The sequence below is a fragment of the Dendrobates tinctorius genome, unplaced genomic scaffold (genome assembly GCF_039654945.1).
Source record: "Dendrobates tinctorius isolate UK_male_01 unplaced genomic scaffold, ASM3965494v1 ptg000265l, whole genome shotgun sequence".
NCBI lineage: Eukaryota > Metazoa > Chordata > Amphibia > Anura > Dendrobatidae > Dendrobates > Dendrobates tinctorius.
Window position 1 is genome coordinate 17,148,233 of NW_027361932.1, and position 6,482 is coordinate 17,154,714.

Consider the following 6,482-nt stretch of genomic DNA (forward strand, 5'->3'; position numbering starts at 1 on the left):
TGATGAATTTCCCACTGTGAGGAGACATATCTACTATATAATTGTCTAATTCTGTCTGTCTGTAATGGAAATCCCACCTCGCTGATTGGTCGTGGCAGTTAGGCAGTGACCAATCAGCGACATTTGCTTAGTCGTCGTGGCAACACGGCCGCATTGCTTATTGTACAGGCACATTACAGCAGTTAAAGGCATCACTGCTGCATTGCTCATTTCACAGGCACAGTCCTGTACCTATTCTGGAGTACAATACATTAGGTAATTAGGTAACAGTAGAACAGTGACTGCAGCTCTGGGTGTAACTTGCGTACAATACATTAGGTGACAGCAGAAAAGTGAATGCAGCTCTGGGTGTAACTGGAGTACAATACATTAGGTAAGATCTGAACAGTGACTGCAGCTCTGGGTGTAACTGGAGTACAATACATTAGGTAAGAGCAGAATGGTGACTGAAGCTCTGGGTGTAACTTTACTACAATACATTACGTAAAAGCAGAACAGTGACTGCAGCTCTGGGAGTAACTGGAGTACAATACATTAGAAAACAGCAGAACAGTGACTGCAGATCTGGGTGTAACTGGAGTACACTACATTAGGTAACAGCAGAACAGTGACTGCAGCTCTGGGTGTAACAGGAGTACATTAGGTAACAGCAGAACAGTGACTGCAGCTCTGGGTGTAACTGGACTACAATACATTAGGTAAAAGCAGAACAGTGACTGCAGCTCTGGGATTAACTGGAGTACAATACATTAGATAACAGTAGAACAGTGACAGCAGCTCTGGGTGTAACTTGAGTACAATACATTTGGTAAGATCTGAACAGTGACTGCAGCTCTGGCTGTAACGGGAGTATAATACATTAGGTAAGAGCAGAATGGTGACTGCAGCTCTGGGTGTAACTGGACTACAATACATTAGGTAAAAGCAGAACAGTGACTGCAGCTCTGGGTGTAACTGGAGTACAATAAATTAGGTAACAGCAGAACAGTGACTGCAGCTCTGGCTGTAACTGGAGTACAATACATTAGGTAACAGCAGAACAGTGACAGCAGCTCCGGGTGTAACAGGAGTATAATACACTAGATGGTGGCCCAAATCTATTGCATTGGGTATTCTAGAGTCTCTGTTAAAATAAAAAATAGTTATATACTCACCTTCCGGCGACCCCGGACTCTGTCCCTCCTCTCACCACGCTTCTGGCATCTTCCGGTCCCAGTAATGCTTAGCGAGAAGGGCCGGAGATGACGTCACTCTCACATGTTTCGCGCTAAGCATTACTGGGACCGGAAGATGCCGGGAGCATGGAGAGGAGAGAAAGAGTCCGGGGGCCGTCGGAAGGTGAGTATATAAATATTTTTTATTTTAACAGAGACTCTAGAATACCCGATTCGATAGAATCGGGTCACCATCTAGTAGTGTAATATACATCTGTGTTCAGTACTTATTGCTGTGAGTTCCTTTCAAAATTAAAGACAAAGATTCAACTGTGCTTCAGACTAACTCAAATCTGGAAAAGCAGTTTTGAATAGTATCATCAATACCACTTAACTTCTCACCAAAGAGAAGCAGCTTCAGCCATTACATTAAGGGTGAGTTAATTAAATGTTTGACCAAATATAAAAGAATAAATTTAAAGTCGATAAGTTTGTACAGGCCTTGAATGATGGTATAAATATCCAAAAAAAACCCTGGCTGAAAAAAACATTCCCCACCCCTGCTCTAGATGCTGCCTTCATTGACAAGTTACAGGTCAGTAATTGTGAAGGATTTACATTATTATATAATTTTCCTATTTTTAAGGCCATCTTTTGCAAATCCATACAACAATCTATTGTTTTAGCAAGGCATTAATAAATCATTTTCACGTGCTGACTGTATGACAGTAATTGCAAATGGAAACATGTAGGCTGGAATCAATGTGCATTGTAATACTATCTATCCAAATTTCATGAGCTGCAAATATTGCTCACTGACCAGTACCTTAGGCCTACATCTATGATAGTGGTTCCTTAACTCCTTTATGAACTTTCATGGCACATTACATGAAAAATACAAGAAAAATGGCACAGAATGATGTCCCATTTTTTTCCAGTATGATAGACACTGTAACAAGCAATAGAGTCTGTTAGTTGCTGGGAGTATCTGTTATATGACAGATTTGTCCTGGCTTGAAAATAGTTTAAATAGGGTTTCCAGGGTTAAGAGATTGATGACTTAACTGCAGTACCCAGGAGTGGACACTACACATTTTTGGCAGATTTGTTCAATTTTAGCTTTGTTCCAGTTTATATCTGTATGGTGGATGAGCAATAATTCGCTAAATGCCAGGGGGAAGCTCCCCCATCCTACCCTTTCTGACCTGATATTGATGACCTATCCTATATCAGATATATCAGATCATTTAGCAGTCTAAATTATGGATAGGTCATCAGTATCTTAAGACAGGAAAACCCCTTTAAGGCTACTTTCACACTTGCTTTTTTTTGCAGCGCGTTTTTCCTGCAAAAAAACGCATGGAAAAAACGCATACAAACGCATAGAAATGCTGCGTTTTTTTTCAAGCATTTTTATGCGCATGCATGAAAAAACGCAGCGTTTTTAGTGTGTTTTTACCGCGTTTGCGCTTTTTTCCAACATTAGTTGGCCTCACCAAAAAAATCAAGATAGGGTTAGGATTAACACTAACCCAAACCATGACTTTACTAACCCTAACCCTAACCCTTAACCAACCCATACTAACCCTAACCCTTAACCAAACCATACTAACCCTAACCCTTAACCAAACCATACTAACCCTAACCCTAACCCTTAACCAAACCCTACTAACCCTAACCCAAACCCTAACCCTAACTAACCCTAAACTCTAACCCTTAACCAAACCATACTAACCCTAACCCAAACCCTAACCCCCCTTAAACAACCCTAACTCCTAATTTCCATTGTCTAACCAATGCTCAACAAAAAAACGCATGTGCAAAAAAACGCATACATGAGCATTCCAATGCGCACATATGCGCACCCATAGACTTACAATGGGAGTCTTGCTGTAAAAAAACGAATTGCACGCATATGCATTTTTTTTAGGCAAGTCGGATGCCAAAAAAATGCAACAGGATGCATTTTGTGCGCCCGAGCGCACACCACAAAAAAACGCATGCGCGTAAAAACGCCTACAAACGCATGTGTATGCGCACATAAGCGCATCCCATGCAAAATATAGGGGGGGAAAGCGCATGCGTTTTTTAGCGCTAAAATACAGCGCAAAAAACCGCAAGTGTAAAACAAGCCTAAGCATTACATAAAACACACACAATTATAGTAAGCGCTGAAAATGTTACACCAACATAACTAATAATAACCAATGGAAAACTAGTAACAATTAAAGAGAAAGATGTGCAGAATGCATACCTAAACAGTTCTTAAGGGCATTTATTGAATTCCATCAAAGCCTCCTTTGATTATGAATCACAATCATATTTCTACATTAAGTCATAAGGAAGACCAAAAAAACGTAGAATTGACCCAAATACATGATTTCATGCCACAGAGACACTTCTAGTGTTGAAGGTAAATCTTGATGAGGAAAAATCAGTTTATAAAACTGTTATCCGCTTATTTGACACAGGAACTACTGGGTCCCATCTTGCACCAGTCCTTGGGCTTCTAAAAATGCACACAGGAATGTAATTATTATAGTTATATCTAAGTACCTGAATAGTTCACACAAGGAGATCATGATGCCAAAGCACATTGATAAGAAATACTGAAGCCACAGTACAAGGAAGATAGACGCAATGATGTCATAGTAAGTGGAAAATAAACATTGAAGTCATAGTAAAAGGAAGATAGACACAATGATGTGACACCATAAGAATAAAATCTCCAGTCAGTGGTGTACTACTAATAGCAGCAGATCACATGGCCAGTATGGGGCCTGTGAATCTGAGGGCCTGGTTCTAGCAACAGCATCACCCCTGGACCCGACCTTCAAATGTATCTGCATCCTGGATCTCCCGATACAGTTGAAAGTAATGATAGAGGAGGAAGCATCAGCTGACGCTCCCTCCTCCATTATTTTCCCTGCTCAACTGACGTCTCCGCACAGTGTGCATAATGATGTCATTACATCTCGACCGCTGTGCTAAGCAGTGCAGACCACACACTGCAGAGACCAGAGCAGAAAGGGAACAGGGAGAGGCGGGTATGTTTCATTTTTTTATCATTACTTTTGGGGGCCATAATACTATTTTTGGGACATCATACTATTTGGAGTGCTATGTGGGGGCCATCATGATACTTGGGAAGCCATCATACTATTTGAAAGGCTATTTGTGGGGCCATCATACTATTTGAAGGCCTATTTTATGGCCATCATACTATTTCTAGAGCTATATGGGGGACATCATTCTCTTTGCAGGGCTATGTGGGGGGCATCATACTATTCAGAGGGCTTTTTGGGGGCAATTATACTATTTGGAGTGCTGTGTGTGGGGTTATCATACTATTTTGGGTCATCAAACTATTTGGAGGGCTATGTTGACACCACAATACTATTTACAGTGCTGTGTGGGGGTCATCATACTATTTGGGGGTATCATACTATTCGGAGAGCTGTTTGTGAGCCATCATACAATTTGGAGTATTATGTGGAGAACATCATATTATTTGGAGTGCTATATGGTGGCCATCTTGCTATTGGAGGGGACTTCATACTATTTGCAGGGCTATTTGGGGGGGCTATTGTACTATTTGGAGTGCTATGTGGGGGCCATCATACTATTGGAGGGCATCATACTATTTGAAGAGCTATTTGAGGGGCCATCATACTATTTGGAGAACTATGTGGGGAGCCACTGTACTGTTTAGAGGCCTGTGTGGGGCCAATTACACTGTTTAGAGGGCTGTGTGGTGAACATTACACAGTTGGAGAGCTCTGTGGAGGCCAATTATTATGTTTGGGGGGCAATATGGGGGCTAAAACTATGTGCAGGGTTGTGTGGGGTCCACTATACTGTGTGCAGGGCTGTGTGGGGTCCATTATACTGTGGAGAGCTGTGAGGGAGCATTATACTGTGTGGTGGTTTGTGTAGGGACCATTACACTGTCTGGAGGGCTATGTGGGGAGCCATTATATTGTTTGGATGGCTAGTGGAGGCCATTATACTGTGTGTAGGCCATTATACAGTGTGAAGGATTGTGTGGGGGCCACTGCATGGTATAGAGGGCCAACATGCTGTATAGAAATATGTGTGTGGGCCATCATATTGTGTAGAGGGAGGTGTTGGGTCATCATACTGTGTGTGTTGGATTATGGGGACCATCAAACTGTATTGGAGTCACTGTAGGGGTGTCATACTTTGTGGGGGTAGTGTAGGGCCATCTTTCTGTGTGTGTGGACAAATTCACTGCGGGAGTATCTTACTGTGTTTGGGGCCAAATTTGTTGACATCATGATTTATGGGGGCTATGAAAGGGGTATCTTAGTGTGTGGGCATCAGTAGGGGCATAATTACTTTGTAAGAGTTGCAAAGTTGTGGAATATGCTTTCTGTGACCCAGCTGATTTTTTTTTGTTGGTGGGTGGATAGACAAGTAGGATTTTTTGCTATGGGGTACCATGATTTCTATGTACGCCCCTGGCTCCAGTGATGTCACGATACAGTAATATGTTTTGTGAACATACAGTGCAAGGTAGATAGACAAAATGATGTTACACTATAGGGATAATAAATCTAATGATGTCACAATACAGTCATTATAAGGTTTATCAAGTTGAAGTATAAGGCTAAGTTCACACGTACCGGAACTCTGGCGGAAATTACCGCGAGAATTCCGGAATTCCATTCTGCGGGAAAATCGCATTTTAAATTCCCGCGATTTTCCCGCGGAAAAACTAGCATTTTGCAAGCGTAATTAGCTTGCAAAATGCTAGCGTTTTCCAAGCGATCTGTAGCATCGCTTGGAGAACTGATTGACAGGTTGGTCACACTCATCAAACATAGTGTTTGACAAGTGTGACCAACTTTTTACTACTGAGGCCGCCTATGCAGCATCAGTAGTAAAAGATATAATGTAAAAAAAAATAAAAAATGGTGTTATTCTTACCTTCCGACGTTCCGCGCAGCCGTTCCCAGTAATCCTTTGAGAAAATGCCCGCGATTACGTACTTTCTCGCGGGATCGCGACGTCTAGCGGTTATTCGCGATGACGTCGCGCGAATGACCGCGAGACTTCGCGCTCCCGCGAGAACGGGCGCCATCGCGGGCATTTTCGCAAAGGCTTACTGGGAACGAGAGCGTGGAGAGAGGCAGGAAGGCAGCGCGGGATGTCGGAAGGTGAGAATAACAATATTTTTTATTTTAAATTCTATTTTTTACAGGGATATGGTACCCAAAGCCCGGAGGACAGTCTCCTCTCCTCCGGACCGTGGGTACCATCCGCAAATGTTCTGCTTACTTTCCGCATGGTGTGCACAGCCACATG